Source organism: Odocoileus virginianus, chromosome 8, assembly GCF_023699985.2.
Source record: "Odocoileus virginianus isolate 20LAN1187 ecotype Illinois chromosome 8, Ovbor_1.2, whole genome shotgun sequence".
In the NCBI taxonomy this organism is placed as follows: Eukaryota; Metazoa; Chordata; class Mammalia; order Artiodactyla; family Cervidae; genus Odocoileus; species Odocoileus virginianus.
This window is the reverse complement of record NC_069681.1, coordinates 79,120,048-79,136,008: the sequence shown is the minus strand read 5'-3', so window position 1 is coordinate 79,136,008 and position 15,961 is coordinate 79,120,048. Positions and strand designations below refer to the sequence as shown.

Genomic DNA, 15,961 nt, shown 5'->3' with positions numbered 1-15,961 from the left:
AGGATGAGATGGCTGGGTGGCATCACTGACTCGATGGACATGAGTTTGAGTAAACTCTGGGAGTTTGTGATGGACAGGGAGGCCTGGCATGCTGTGATTCATGGGGTTGCAAAGAGTCGGACACAACTGAGCGACTGAAATGAACTGAACTGAACTGAATGTTATAGTCTATATTCCCACTGTATATTTGCCAAAACTAAGAAACCACCACTGCACATTACTCTTAACCAAATTCGAGACTTTATTTGGATTTCACTAATTTTTCCACTAATGATGTTTTTCTATTCCAAGATCCAGACCAGGGTCCTTATACCATATTGCAGTAAGTTTTCATGTTTTCTTGGTCTCCTCAGGTCTGTGATAGTTTCTCAGGCTTTCCTTATTTTTCATGTCGTTTATAGTTTTGTGAGTACTAGTTAGATATTTTGCAGCATGTTCCTCATTTTCATAGAATATTCCTCAATTTTCTCATCATTAGATATTTTTGTTTGTTTTTGTTTTGAGGGTTTTTAAAATAATATGGAGGTGAAGTGCCTGTCTCATGACATCATATCTGGAAGCACATGATATCAACATGACCTTAATACAATGTTCGCTTTGATTATTTGATTGAAGTTCTATATATTTTTGCTGAACTATGAACTGAAAGTATTTTCCTCCCAACCACCTTCACATGGCTGCAAACTGCATCCACTCAATAGTGTCCTTGATATCCTTTAAGATACCAGGTACTGCAGCTTTCTTCTTCAGGGTCCAGGCATACGTATTTTAAATATTCAGAATTTTAACTCTCTATCTAGAGAAAAACAGGCGTCTCCATGGCTGACATGGTGTGTCAATATGAGAAACATACCAAATGCTCTTCCAGGAAGACTTGAGTTTTTGATAGCCTTCGATTCACAGTAATAAAATTCATATGAGGTGTTTTCAGAGATTATAAATTGTAAAATTAAGAGAATGTATCAAGAAGTTTAGAGTAGATCATAGATTCACTGCAGAGCATGCTTAACTGACACCTGCCAAGATCGTGTTTGATTCTAATGAAGCCCCAGCTCCCAATGCATCTCTCTCCAAAGATTTCAGTGACAGAGAAGTGAAGATCTTACTTTTTCCTGACCCATCAGGTCCAATTTGGGCATACATGATTTACTGCTAGCAATGTCTTCTTTCCATCTTTAAAACAAAAAGAAAATGTAACATTTCAAATACATTACTGCTGTTGGTTTATCAACTTAAACATATGAGAAAATGGAAAGGTGATATTAATCACATGTATCCACTAGAATTGAAAAGCATTACAATATAAAGCAACAACTTTGCTAATCCAGTGGAAAATCATATACTGTTTGGGAAGATAATGTTTGCACAAAACCTGCTGGGCTTTGTGAGTTTAAAATGGCTAATCTATAATAGTAAACCATGCATTTTTATGGAACTCCAAAGAGTAAGGGCTGCTTTTACATTTGCTGCCATTTTATTTTCATTTTATTTTCACATATCTCCTGTGAGGTGTGAATTCTTATACCTGTTTTACAAATGAGGATACTAAGGCTCAGAAAACTTAAGAATGGTACCCAAGGTCCCAAATCTTACAGCTGATGTCCATACTGAGTCGTTAAATTGTTCTTTCTTTCCATCTAAGCTTGAAGCTGCATTTCACTTTCATCATATGATTAGTGTCCCACTAATGGAAAGTAAACTTAACTTACCAATTATGAGAAAAGGATCTAAATGAAGGGGAAACCTGAATAAGAGCCTATATACTATGTTCTACTATTTATTTAGCACTTTCTGTGTGCCTCTATAGTTAATTCTATAATTAATTATAACTGCTAAAACTCCAATACTTTGGCCACCTCACGCAAAGAGTTGACTCGTTGGAAAAGACCCTGATGCTGGGAGGGATTGGGGGCAGGAGGAGAAGGGGACGACAGAGGATGAAATGGCTGGATGGCATCACCAACTCGATGGGCATGAGTTTGAGTAAACTCTGGGAGTTTGTGATGGACAGGGAGGCCTGGTGTGCTGTGATTCATGGGGTCGCAAAGAGTTGGACAAGACTGAGCGACTGAACTGAACTGAACTGAACTCTATAAATTGGCTTCCCTGGTAGCTTAGCTGGTAAAGAATTCTACCTGCAATGCAGGAGACCCTGGTTTGATTCCTGGGTCAGGAAGATTCCCTGGAGAAGGGATAGGCTACCCACTACAGTATTCATGGGCTTCCCTGGTGTCTCAGACGGTGAAGAATCTGCCTGCAATGTGGGAGACCTGGGTTCCATCCCTGGGTTGGGAAGATCCCCTGGAGGAGGGCATGGCAACCCACTCCAGTATTCTTGCCTGGAGAATCCCCATGGACAGAGGAGCCTGCCAGGCTACAGTCATGGGGTCGCAAAGAGTCAGACACGACTGAAGAACTAAGCACAGTGCAGCACTCTATAAATGACATAATATACTTTCCTTTTTTATTAATAACAAATTGAAGTTCAGGTAGATTAATTAATGTAAATGATGCTAACTGGTATAGCTCAGAATTCCTAGTCTTAGTGTTTAAGACAGTAAGAGTGAATTTCTGCCTCCTGCAGCATCCAGTACAGATGTTCCTGGCTGGTGAATGGCCTTCTGTGTGGTTGGTCAGGGTCTGGCCTCTACCACCTAATAGGGAACTGCAGTCTTCTGCTGGATACTCTGCATGGTCCAGTCAGAAATACTGTTCACACAGTTAATGAAGGCTTTATTGGTAACCCCACATTAGGTTTATTCTAGCTCCTTCTGAGTTAAATCAATTTCAAACTGATGTTCAAATTTACGCCAGCTTCCCAGGCACAAGGAGTTCTGATGGATGGGATCTGGAAGCAGCATGTATTACTTCTGTCCATGCTGCATTTGTCAGAGCTACATCACATGTTCCCTCTGGGCTGGTGGAGAGGTTGGGGGACGTCATCAATGTGTGTGCTCAGATGGGAAGGAAAACGGGTTTCATCTGCCACACTGAGCGACTTGCCCAAAGTCATTCAGATAATAACTGGCATTAGGTTCTGATATGCTCCTGTCACTGGACTATACCAGTTCCAAATATTTTAAAAAATAAATTTAGTTTTATTATTTTCAGGGATAGATCAAATTTTCTGTGGCAATATCAGTTGTGGATATAAATAATGCCACTTTAATTCCTTTTTTATAGTTCAATGTGGGAGTCTTTACCTTATATTTTTTAAGTTTTTTTTTTAATAACAGACTTTATTTTTGAATTCTAATAAGCCATATTTGAATTTGACTGTGAATCCTTAATCTTTATTCCTCTGTTCTCCCAGGGCCCTTTTCTAGCCCCCACATTGCCCCCTGTCCATGATTGTATCTGGGGCACTCAGATATATGAGTCCCATGCTCTGGGAACACATCCTGACCACCGCCAAGTGGCAGCCCCCTTGTTCTTTCCTCCAGAGCCACCAGTGAAGTGAAATCATAGGTGCCTCATCAAGGAAGCTTCTTCTCCTTAACCTTGCCCCCATTTTCTCACCTAACAAGTCATCGGATGAGACAAAAGCCTGATGCCTGATAGAGTCATTACTGCAAATATCAGTAATGCAAATAGCAACTTATTCAATATCTATCATCCCTCTCTCCTCACCCCTCAGATAACATCCAAGAGGCTGCCAGAAAAGCAAATCTAAAAGACATGAGTCCCTGCCCTTTCCATCACCCACTGCCCCAGTGTGGATTCCTTCCAACAAGAGATAACACAGGTACATGAACTCCTGGTAGGCCCTCCCCATCAGCCCAGTTCACATACCCACAGTTCCCAGTCCATACAGTGGACTTTGATTACCTTTAAGCTGGGTTTCTGTGATATTGCAGTTTATAATAAATGTTATTTGATCTTCATCCTATTTCTGATACTGAGTTCCTAAAACTCTTGGAATTTCCTGATAAGAGTGATAAAGTTATTTTACTGATGAGGTGACTTTTGGAAGTCTCTGAAACTAACCCAAGGATGGGGCGTGTTGCCAGAAAACCCAACCTCATGATTAGAGGGTTAGAATTTCTTGTCCTGGTCCCACTCTCCTCTCTACCTCCTGGGAGGGGAGAAGTGCTGGAGTGTTGAATCAGTCACCGATAGTCAATGAGTTAATCAATCATGAATATGTGTTGAAACCTCCATAAAACCCAAAGGATTGAGGAGGATTGGTGAACATGTGGAAACCTGGGCAGCGTGGCTGCTGGAGAGGGCATGAAGCTTCCCCACACCTTGCACTTTGCGTCTCTTCCATCTAGCTATTCCTGACTTCTTCTTGTTCAGTCACTAAGTCATGTCCAACTCTTTGCAACCCTGAGAACTACAGCAGGCCAGGCTTCCTTATCCTTCACCATCTCCTGGAGTTTGCTCAGATTCATGTCCATTGAGTCGGTGATGCTATCTAACCATCTCATCCTCTGCCACGCTCTTCTCTTTTTGCCTTTAGTCTTTCCCAGCATCAGGGTTTTTTACAGTGAGCCGTCTCTTTGCATCAGGTGGCCAAAGTATTGGAGCTTCAGCTTCAGCATCAGTCCTTCCAATGAATATATCATGTTGATTTCCTTTAGGATTGACTGGTTTTGTCTCTTTGCAGTCCCTGGGACTCTCAAGAGTCTTCTCCAGCACCACAGTTCGAAAGCATCAACTTTTTGGTGCTTGGCCTTCTTTAAGGTTCAACTCTTATATTCATACATGACTACAGAAAAATCGTAGCTTTGACTATGTGGACATTTGTCAACAAAATGATATATTTGCTTTTAAATATGCTGTCTGGGTTTGTCACATCTTTCCTTCCTACATTCTTTTGTAGTAAACCAGTAATCATTGAACCCTACTGAGTCATTTGAGCAAATTAATTGCACTCAGAATCAAGGAGGGGGTTATTGGAACGTCCTATCTATAATCAGTGAATCATAAGCACAGGTGACAACATGGGTTTGTGACTGGCACAGAATTATACAGTGGAATGGGGGAAGAGGGATTCCCAGATGGCTCAGTGGTAAAGCATCTGCCTGCCAGTGCAGGAGACCTGATTTCGATCCCTGGGTTGGGAAGATTCCTTGGAGGAAGAAATGGCAACCTATTCCAGTATTCCTTCCTGGAAAATTCCATGGACAGAGGAGCCTAGCAGGCTACAGTGCATGTGGTTACAAAGATTTGGACACTACTGAACATGCACAATGCTCCTACAGATGGTAATAGGGAAAACAATATTGGATGTTGGAATTGGGTGCAGAACCCTCAGTTTCCCACTACCCAAGGATACATAGTACCAGAATACAGATAACCAAATGGGTTTAGTTAATTTTCTTAGGAGACTTGTTTTGATAAACAAATAGGAATAGGTTGCTTGGGAAAAAAAGAAAGAAAAGCTTGGAAATTATAATCTTGAAGTTACTTAAAACTATTCTCCTCTCATAACTATTTACACCTTCTCCCTGAAATGTTGCATATACAATTAATAAACTCTTTATAGGTAATCCAAAAGTAGGTTTTACTGTGGCTCCATCAATTTCCAGATTAATGTTCAAATTAATGCAAGTGTCCTGGGTACACTATATTTCAGTTGTTATGTACATGAACACAGAAGTGTATACATTCTCACATAAAGATACTCACTGGGAGTGATGAGGCACTCACTGCCCAGTGGGAAATAAAAATTCCCTGAAGACTCACTGTCTCTGCCTATGTACATTAAATGAATAGCCCTTCCACTGGATAGTCAATTAATTCCAGCCATTTAATGATCAATGAAGATTAGTGAATGAGTGATCTGTGACGGTGATCAATATGCACCATGAAGCTAGCTGAAATGGACACCAGCCACATATCAATATGGCCTCACTCAGAGATGAGTGCTCTGAGAACCCAGTGCGAGCTGGGCCCTAGAGAGGCTGAGAGAACAGAGAGAACCTTCTGGTACTGAAGAGTCCCTTCTGAGATATCCTGCGATGCAAGGACTCAACCTGGCCCTGTTCTTTTTAATTCTAGATCTTTCTGTCTCCTACTTCCCTTTCAGTGAAATATTCTTGCTCCAAAATGTTAGGGCCCAAATCTGATTTTTGGACCCTCATGAGTATTGTTCTCATTGATTGTTTCAGGCCTATCTTGCCTTAATTCAAAAAGAATTTGACGCTTGCAGAAATATATCTCATTTAGAAGATAAGGTCTCAAACTGAAGAAGTGGGGATTTGCAACATCTCGGGGGTTCAGGAGGGGAGACCTTTGGATGTGTGGTCACTATTGCTACAGCCGAACCATCACATTATAGGACCTGTCTGTCAATGCAATCTGCACAGAGTCTACCTCTGGGCTAAAGGTTACAGGCTGTTTCTTCCCCACAAGATGTGAAAATAAGAATTAGTAATACTTAGATCTACATCTAGGAGAGATTACAGAGAATGCCTGGGAAAACCCTGAGTTTCTTGAAGGTGAAGAACTAGCCAAGAACTATTATTAACATTTCATCTTGTACCTGAGAGAGGTTCACTGTGGGTCTGGTCCCCACAGCCAACAGGACAGAAAATTCATGATTTCTCCTAATAAAATGTCAAGAACTCAGGGGTGCCAGGGTCCCTAGATTAAGCCTCAACCCAAGCAGACATGGCAGTGACAAAAAGGCCAGTTTGTATAAAGATCCCTGAGTATTTCTTCTTCTTTTTTCTCAAAAGCAAACGGAGTTTTGTCTCTCACTTCTGAAACAATCGTATTCTATCTCTCACTTCTGAAACAATCGTATTCTGACTGGCCTTTGAAACTAGTGCCAAGATGGAAAAATCAAAGTAAATCTGGAGGAAAAATGTCCATCAGCAGAAATGGGTTCAGAGAAGGTCAGCAGGTTAAGCTCAGGAGGAGGTTTGCCTCGTGGAGAGAAGCAGTGACTCCTCCAGCAACCTGGAAGGGTGGGACCCAGGCGACTGGATGCTCCACAGTCCTGAGCCTAAAGAGACCCTTCCTCTCATCCTCATTGGCCTTAGAGTTGCTCGCCTGGTGGACAAGAGCTCTGACAAGAAGAGGCCGCTTGGGTTTTTCCTGCTCTCATAAAGGCGCTTCTCATGGAAGCGCCTCTACAGTCAAATATGTTTTTAAACTAGTTGCCATGGAAATATGTTTTAAAGATAGCTGATACTACCAGAGAAATCTGACTGGCTGTGATGGCAAATCAGGCTTTCATCTAACCTCCTAATGCAGTCTGTCGAGCAATTTTGGAACAAGTGTATGCGTAACATCGAGGTTTCACAGTCAGCCCAGTTTGCTCGCTAGTGTGGAGAAAGCACCGTGTGAGGAGCTTCTGTCAATTGCTGATTATTCAGGATGCGATTTTGAAGCTGGAGGGTTTTCAGCTCCTTGCTTCTCCTCCTCCTCCTCTGTGTGCTGGGCTTTAGCCATTTCATCGCTTATTAGCATTTCCACCAGAGAGTGGAGAGGATATAAAATTCCAATCAGCCTGTTAGCAGCTTTCAGGAGAGATCTGCTGAGAAAAAGAGCTAAAACCATTGGCTGAAATGAGGTCTGCAAATTATCTATGGATTTCATTTATGGTTTCTGTGTGAGTAATTTGATCATTTGGCATTGGTGGTGTGTGGCTCAGTTGGAAACAGCAGCTTTGATGAAAACAGCCTTAAAAATATGCACAAAGATTTCTGTCCACATTGGATTAAGTAAATAATTGTCTAGAAACCCAGATTTAAAAAAAAAAAATGTGGGCAGAAATGCAGATCACTAAGGCTTTAGAATGTTTGTTGTAACATAAAGAATCAGTTTGACCATCCAGATTGTTCAAATTTACCTAATAATTGCCAAATTATTAGCAAAACACAAATGAAGAAGAAACCAGAAGGAGAAACTCCTGAGCTTTCACTGAGGCTCTGACAGTATGTGCATGCTCAGTCACTTCAGTCGTGTGCTGTGGACTATAGACCACCTGGCTCCTCTCTCCATGGGATTCTCCAGGCAAGAATACTGGAGTCGGTTGCCATGCCCTCCTCCAGGGCATCTTCCCAACCCAGGGACTGAACCTGCATCTCCTGTGTCTTGCACTGAAGGCAGATTCTTTACCACTCAGCCTCTGACAATACATATATCTAAATATATAGAGAGATAAGTTTAGAACTATATAGTTAATACACACATGTATATATGTACATTATATAGGATATATATGTGTGTGTGTGTGTATGACAAGGCTCTTATTACTTTAATATTTCTCATGCACAAATGCAGACTGTGGTCTGTGTTATAATACTGTAACAATGTAAAGTGCATTAACATTGGAGAGCACTTTCAAAATGAACTCACTCCCTTCAGTGCTATTATTACTACCCTTCACATTTTGTGGAGTGATCAAGGCTAATGTATTTTTGGAGATACAGATACTGACACCAAATTATGCATCTGATGATGATTCATTTTTCCGATGAAAATAATTCTCATTTCCTTTTTTTTTTTTCTGGGCAAAATACAAACTAGAGACTTCTGGGGTGATTCCTTATTTCAATTAAGAATAACCTGAGTCAGGTATCCTTCACTTTTCCTTTACAGAAACTTTTTTTTTCAAATTGAATGATGTATTTTATTTAAATCAATGTATACAAAATAATGTCATTTTAACATATATTCAGTGTGAGATATACTCAATTTTAAAAAATATTAATGAGATATTTTATATTCTTTTATTTTTACTAAGTCTTTAAAATTCAGTGTTCATTGTGTATTTACAGCACATCTCATTTGGAGCCCTACATTTTCACTCTGAATGCCTTGATCTGTGTTTAGATTTCATAACAGTTAAGTTGAAAGAATAAATGATCATATTTAAGTTGGCCCAAACATACTGAAAATTTTTCCAATAACTGAATCAGGTTTAAGTTTTTAAAATCAAATTTAAATAAACTTTAAAATTCAATTATTTGGTCTCCCTAGGCCACATTTCAAGTGCTGAAAACCATACATATGTGGCTAGTGATACCATTGTGGACAATGTAGTTTTATCCTGTCCTTTGTAAGTAGTTTAAGAGGTTTTAAAAATGTGACAGGATACAGAAGCTTTACTGCTAAGGTTTCAGACTTTACATTTGCAGCTAACTTTTAAGAAACCGCTTGCTGGGTTTTAGTTCAGTGGACAGAAGGATATCCACCGTTACCTGAAAAAGCTATTAAAACACTCCTCCCTTTTCCAACCACGTAACTATGTAAGGCAGCGTTTTCTTTTTCTTGTCAATTTTTTACTGTGATTAGAGATACGTAACATAAAATTTACAGTGTTGATCTTTTTTAAGGGTACAGTTCAGTGGTATTAAAAGTGGTCTTTAAAGTTGGTCCTTGCCCAGCTTCTGACCTCCAGAGATCAGTGGCTGTCTGCATGGGGCTTTGTTGCTTTGCTGACTGATAAAGCAATATCTTTTCATTTCTTTCTCTGGAGAAGCCCTCCTCTAAAACACACACACACACACACACACACACACACACACATGCTGTGTTTGTAGGGAGCCACAGAACACCAGCAGGGAGTGGTACTGTTTATTGAGTTTCTCAAGGAAAGCAGTTCTATCAAGTCCAATTACAGAGGAGATTAGACTTCTAAAAGTTCTCTTGTGCATCCCTTCATTTAAAATACCCCCAATATATTGTGGTTTATTAGAATTCTTACATTGTGCTCAGGTGAAGAATACCCTTTGTTTTAATACGTTTTGGTGATAAATTAATTTTTTCTAGGAAATATTAAAGAAATATATAATTAAAATGTTGAAATGAGGAAAGGAACATTATTGATAAAGTAATTTTTCACTAAAGCATAGATCTCTCCAAATGAGAGTTACTTCAATAAAAAGCATTAAGATTTACTCGTCTAGATTTTAAAGGACTTGTCAATTCACCTATAAAGAATTGCATGGATAAATGTTAATATAAAACATGAATTACTATACATTCCTGTTTAAGACATTTCTAATCCACATGTACCTGAAATAAAAATACTTTCAAAGAGAGAAAATGAAGCCAATGCAGGAAGACAAGCAGGGTTTTACAGTTTGTACTTTTCCTTTCCACAACCTTCTCTCCTTTCCTGATCTTCCCTTTGTCTCCTGTTAAATATTTTCAGAAAACAGCAAATAGAGGAGTGATGATAATCAAATAAAGTTGAAAGTAAAGTTCCAGAGCCTCTGCATTAATCAGGTGAAATCCCTCCATTGTAATGTAATGCATGACTTGCAATTGCTTATGGCCACTATAAATATCCAGATCCAGGCTGTGTTCTCTGCAATGCTTTAATACTGAGATCTGAAGGTGTTTGTACCCCAAAACAAGACCCGTCCTGCATGCTTCTGTATTCTACCCCTTTCACAGCAGCAAAATTGAGATGCAGGGAGGTGGGGTTCCTTATTCACAGACCCACCACTAGTAAGCAACCTCAAATTTTTCTGGCCCAAAAGCCTGTCCTACTGACCATCCTGATTCTCCTCCTGCTGGCACAACAAGATTCTGGCCAATTATTATTTAGGGGGCTGACTTCCTTTTCCTCTGTGCCCTGGTAGGGAATGTTCACCCACAAAGTAAAGCATAGCCTATTTGGAGATGTTCCCACCCTCCAAACTACACCACATGATACTCAGAGGTATCTGTCGTTTCCCGGTCTTTACCAGCCTTGCTGTGAGCCCTTGGGTGGGGGGCAGGGGCAGGCTGTTGGGCGGTGGACCCTTAGGAGCCTTCTTGCTGGAGGTGACCAATTTTAAAAGTTTGGGGCAATCAGACAGGTCATTAATTAAATCCCCACATGTAGATAGAATCACTTAAATGCTCATGAGAATGAATCTTTGCTCTCTTTTAAGTTCATTAAGATATTTAAATTTTGAACAGACACGGCTTTAAGAATCACATTTTCTGTCTGCAAAGATTTAACAGTTTCACTATTTTATTGACACAAGTTAAAGCATTCAAAGGCATGCAGCTGTTGATGTTTCTGAATTAATCAACAGGATGAATTCTATAGATTCACAGTCTTTTTTATGACTTAATGACTTCCTTGTTTTTTTAACAACCATATTGTATATCTATTTCTGGAGGTTTGTATACACACTTATAGATTTGTACTCTTGATAAACAAAAAATGCAAACTAAAATATGTAACAGCAGAGAGAGAAAATGATAAAATTTAGTTCTATTTACTACAATTTGTGACTAGATTAATTATTGTTTGCTTAAAAAGGTCATATGTCTAGCATTGATGTTTCAGCAAATGGAAGTGTTAAATACACTTGGTTTTCTGGTATTAAAGGTAGTAATTTTAAAAGCCACATGTTTTCCAGAAAAATATATTTGTGTTTATTGCCAGAATTAAAATAATTAGCTCTGGATAAAGACATTCAATCAGAAACAGTGAATGTTTGTACAGATTTTTTATACCTGTTGCAGATATTAGTTGCATCTAGTCTTGACTTACTGGAGACATCATGTATTTTAATGTTTCATGTAATACAATCTATGGGTTTCCCAGGTGGTGCTAGTGATAAAGAACCCACCTGCTAATACAGGAGACTTAAGAGACACAGGTTCGATCCCTGGGTTGGGAAGATCCACTGGAGGAAAACACGGCAATCCACTCCAGTATTCTTGCCTGGAGAATCGCATGAACAAGGGAGTTTGGCAGGCTACAAACCATTGGGTTGCAAAGAGTCAGACACGAATGAAGCAACTTATCATGCATGTAACACAATGTATTGTATTAAAATATTTACTAATCCCTACTTTGTGCCTGGCTCTATGTTATGTGATTGTTAATTGAAGAGCTATTAATTCTTCTGTGAAGGAGCCAACCAACCACATAAGAACATAACAAATTATAGTTAATGTTATTTGAAACCGAACACTAAGATACTGGATAAACTCCAAGTTAATGGCTCCCTAAACTAAAATCATCCTTCCCTCAAAAGAGTAACTCCTTTCTTTCTGTATAGAAAATAATAGTTCTTTGCTTTGTGGATTTCTGACCTGAGACCTCTCCCTAAGGTTTGGCTTTATAGTCAATAATCTTTGCTATTTATGTGCCCTAAGTTTCTGTAACATCTGTCTGTTCCACCCCTGGACAACCAGGGGTTGTCTGTGGTTCCTGGATCCCCCTGGAATAAAACCTTGAATCCTCCAACTGGCATTCACCCTTCTCTATCTGACTCAGCCTTCTTTCCAGCCTCCCCTTTCCTAATTACCTTTTTGCACTTTATGCTCTGGTCAATTTGGGCTACTCCCTGTCCACCCTGAACAAGTCCCGATCACGTGCCTAAGTTGTCTCTTCAGCATAGAATTCTCTGCCTCCTCACCCTTGTTTATGGAGAACTCTGTCCATCCTCTAAGAAGGGCCTGATCTTCCTCCCCAGCCTGATACAACTACTTCCTGGTCTGAGTCCTGACAAGGCTTGATCTGTCTGCTTTTATCTTATCTGTTCCTTAGTCTGCAATGTTTTATTGCTTGTGTACTTGTGTTTGTTTGAATTAAATTGTAACTTTGGGGTAGGATAAATGTCTATATTTCATTCATCTCTGGATGCCCTGTTGAACTCCTACACACTTGGTAAATGCTCGTCAGATGACTAAGTGAATGTAGGCCTCACTTCCCCTTTGCCTTCAGCCCTGTGTTTATAAAATGAGAGACATGGTGTATATTTAAGCCCTCCATTATGCCTCGTCTACCTACATCTGTGCAGAGGTGCTCCTGTACTGAGTCTTACGTGAGCATTGAACTATAGAGTCTATTTCAGACAACAAGCAGTAGTGGCCGATTTTGTCTTCTTGGCAGATTCCCTACTTATGCCAACACCTCAGGGGATTATGGCCTCTAGGTGTCATGGATGGAGTGACAAGTCATCATTTGAACCATGAAATATGCAGTGGAATGACCAAGAGCAGCCCAAGTAGACGCTGTCCCTCTTCAGACACACTCTGACCCCTGCAAACCTGCAGGGGAACCACATCTATGGAATTCTGATGTACTTTATCCTCACTGTGATGCAAAAACTGGGCGTTTACTGGGTCAGTCCAAGTCAAAAATGAAGACGGCAGCAGAAATATGTCTCCCATGTCTCTTGTCTGTACCCCTCTGCCCACTTTTAACAGTCTGCTTCTTAGGCTATGTCTAATTCATTTACAGATTAGGGGTAGAAATTAACTGAGTGCAATTCTCAGCAGTATTTGCAGTATTTAAAAAGAAGGCCTAGAAAGGTGACACTTCCTGAAAGGAAAGTCTCTCTCAGGCTGGTATTTCAGTCTTGGGACCCCCTGTGGATGTGTCAATATAGTTGAGTGATAACAACCGTGATTACTTAGGACCTAAGAAAATATAGACTGTTAGTTTTTTGTTTTTAAATTGTAACATGGTGGAAATAAGAGTATCTTCTCAAGGTTGTCCAGAGGATTAATTACTTCTGCCAAGATATTACTTCTGGGAAAGACCCTGATGCTAGAAAAGATTGAAGGCAGGAGAAGGGGATGACAGAGGATGAGATGGTTGGATGGCATCACCAATTCGATGGACGTGAGTTTGAGCAAACTCTGGGTGTTGGTGATGGACAGGGAAGCCTGGCGTGCTGCAGTCCATGGGGTCACAAAGAGTCGGACACGACTGAGGACTGAACTGACCTGAACTGAACTTCTGCCAAAACTGGGGTAGAGTCTGAAATTTTCCTCTGCTCACAATCTAATGAGTTATCCCAACACAGTTTCCTTGATGCTGGCAGGAGACATGAGACCCCTGTGTCAGAGACAAGTGGACAAGCAGTAGCCAGAGTAGCACATTTTCTTGGGCCTCAGTTCCCACAGGACGATACAAAGATGGCCGGGTGACAGCTGCCTACCTGCAGCGACTGCGTTCCAGAACTCTCCGCTTAGGCTGAGGGAATCCTTCAGAACCGGCAGCAGCACGCTTCTCCTTTGTTTCATAAGGGGACATAATGTTTATTGTTTTGGACAGAAGACAGTAAGTCTGTTTCTTGTCTCTGGAGGGAAACACTCTATCTTCTTTATCTCCCAAAGCTGGGAAAACACCATCGAGGACAGAGGCAGTGTCTCTGCTTGCAGGACACACAGCAATGTGAAGGACCCGTGGATGACGACTCTTGACTCGTAAAGCACTTATAACAGCACCTGGCACACAGCAAGCACTCTGTGACTGCCATTACTACTGCTATTAGGTCACAAAGACAATTCCACCTCATTAAAAGATGACCTTGTTCAGTGACGGATGAAATAAATATGCAAACAAATCATCCTGTATCCCAAGGATTGTAGAAATGGAAATAGTTGCTAATTGTCCATAGGTACCCAAACCAACACAGGAAGCTTAAGGAGAGGTTTTACTTTCCTTCCAGTGCCTTCAGTGTTGGTGCTAACTGCACGTCCTGGCCACCCGATGGATGCCGTGTGGTTCCTGAGAAAGCATCTGTAAGAGGAGGCACTACCCATTCACCAGTGAGTTCCGTCTCTCCACCCTTGAGGTACCGCTCTCTGCTCCAGCACACAGAGCCATGGCTTGCTTCATTTTTTGCAGGATGGATGTGCTGTGGTCCATTTCCTTCTAAAAATAAATATGCACCTGGACATTTTGTCTTCAAAATGCCACTGGGTTTTTCCATTAAGTTGAAATGACAAAGGATGCCTTTGAATGGAAATGGAAGCATCAACTCAAGGACTTGATGGGCTCCTAGAGGCAAGCTGGGTCAAATCAAGATACAGCAGAAGGTCACACTTGCCTTAGGAGAGCCCTTTCTTCTGCCCTTGAATAATCCCTCCTTCCAGAGAGAAGCCCACTGTTCTCTGAATGCCCAGCTCTCTTGTCTCTGAAAATTGAAAGTCTCTCAGTCCTGTCTGACTCTTTGTGACCCCATGGACTGTAGCCTGCCAGGCTCCTCTGTCCTTGGGATTCTGCAGGCAAGAATACTGGAGTGGGTAGCCATTCCCTTCTCCAGGGGATCTTCCTGACCTCTTGTCTCTGGGGAAAAGTAATTACTTGGCACTAAACTCACTCACCCCTAGCATCCTGTACTATGTGGGGCACATAAAGCGGGCACATTAAAAATTTCTTAATTTTCTGACTAAGTAGCAAGGGACCCATGTGCTTTCCCTCCCAGGCAATGTTTGTATTTTAATGAAAATGGCACAGTTTAGACAGAAGATGAAGGTCTAAAAGGATGAACACTGGCATTTCAGCACAGGTGAGAAAGGTAACCTGGGGCTGGGCGGGCTAGGTTTGTGTTACTGATGTTCTTCAGCTCCCGTGACCAGGACCCGTCCCGTTTGCATCAGATCTTCTGCAGCTGGCGCGTCTCCTGTGTGACAGGCATGTGAGCCACTGCAGATCCTCTAAGAGGTCCATTCTGATTAGAGGATCTGGGTGGGGTCTGAGCATCTGTATTTCTTTCGAGCTCTCGGGTGATGCTGAGGCTATTGGTCCACTGCAGAGGGTTTGAGCATCACTGATTTAGAAAACTTGACTAAAGAAGGCTTTCGGTGGAGGAATGGGGCAGGGCGTTCTGGGGCTGCCTGGCTCTCAGCACACTCTGCAGGCTTCACCTGGCCGAGAAGTCCCAGTGAGGGTGTGAGCTCGGAGCTCACTGTGACACGCTGCACCCCTCCCATATGAGTCCAGAAAAGCAGGTCAGGATAAGTGGTGGTGGTGGGAGAAGGGCTGGGAACGACCCAGACAGCGCTGCTGCTTCTGTGAACCAGTGTGGGGGGTCCCAGCACCCGGTGGCCGGCAAGCTCAGGGCTCTCAGAGCAGGCAGGCAGTGTCACATGGAGGAGCCCCAGGCCTGCTCACAACCCCCCGGCCCCTTCCCTCAGCGGCTCTCACACCTCCCTCCTCAGCTCCGTTCCAAGATGAGCGGAGGATCACCTGACAGGCAGACTGTCTGCTGATTATTTATCACATTCCCGAGTCCTGGTGCCCAAGCCCAGACCCCAA

The 15,961-nt window shown here is 41.6% G+C and overlaps 1 long non-coding RNA gene across 19 annotated transcripts in view; it reads left to right on the top strand.

The window, feature by feature from the left end:
- The window catches only part of LOC110127127 (uncharacterized), a 603,755-nt gene that overhangs the window by 495,425 nt on the left and 92,369 nt on the right, over positions 1-15,961 (top strand). The window contains exon 7 of one of the 19 annotated variants that reach the window (XR_011489156.1): positions 14,370-14,469. The exons of the other annotated variants lie outside the window; for them this stretch is intronic. This is a non-coding gene — a long non-coding RNA (uncharacterized lncRNA). The remainder of the gene's footprint in view (positions 1-14,369; positions 14,470-15,961) is intronic. 19 annotated transcript variants of the gene reach the window in all.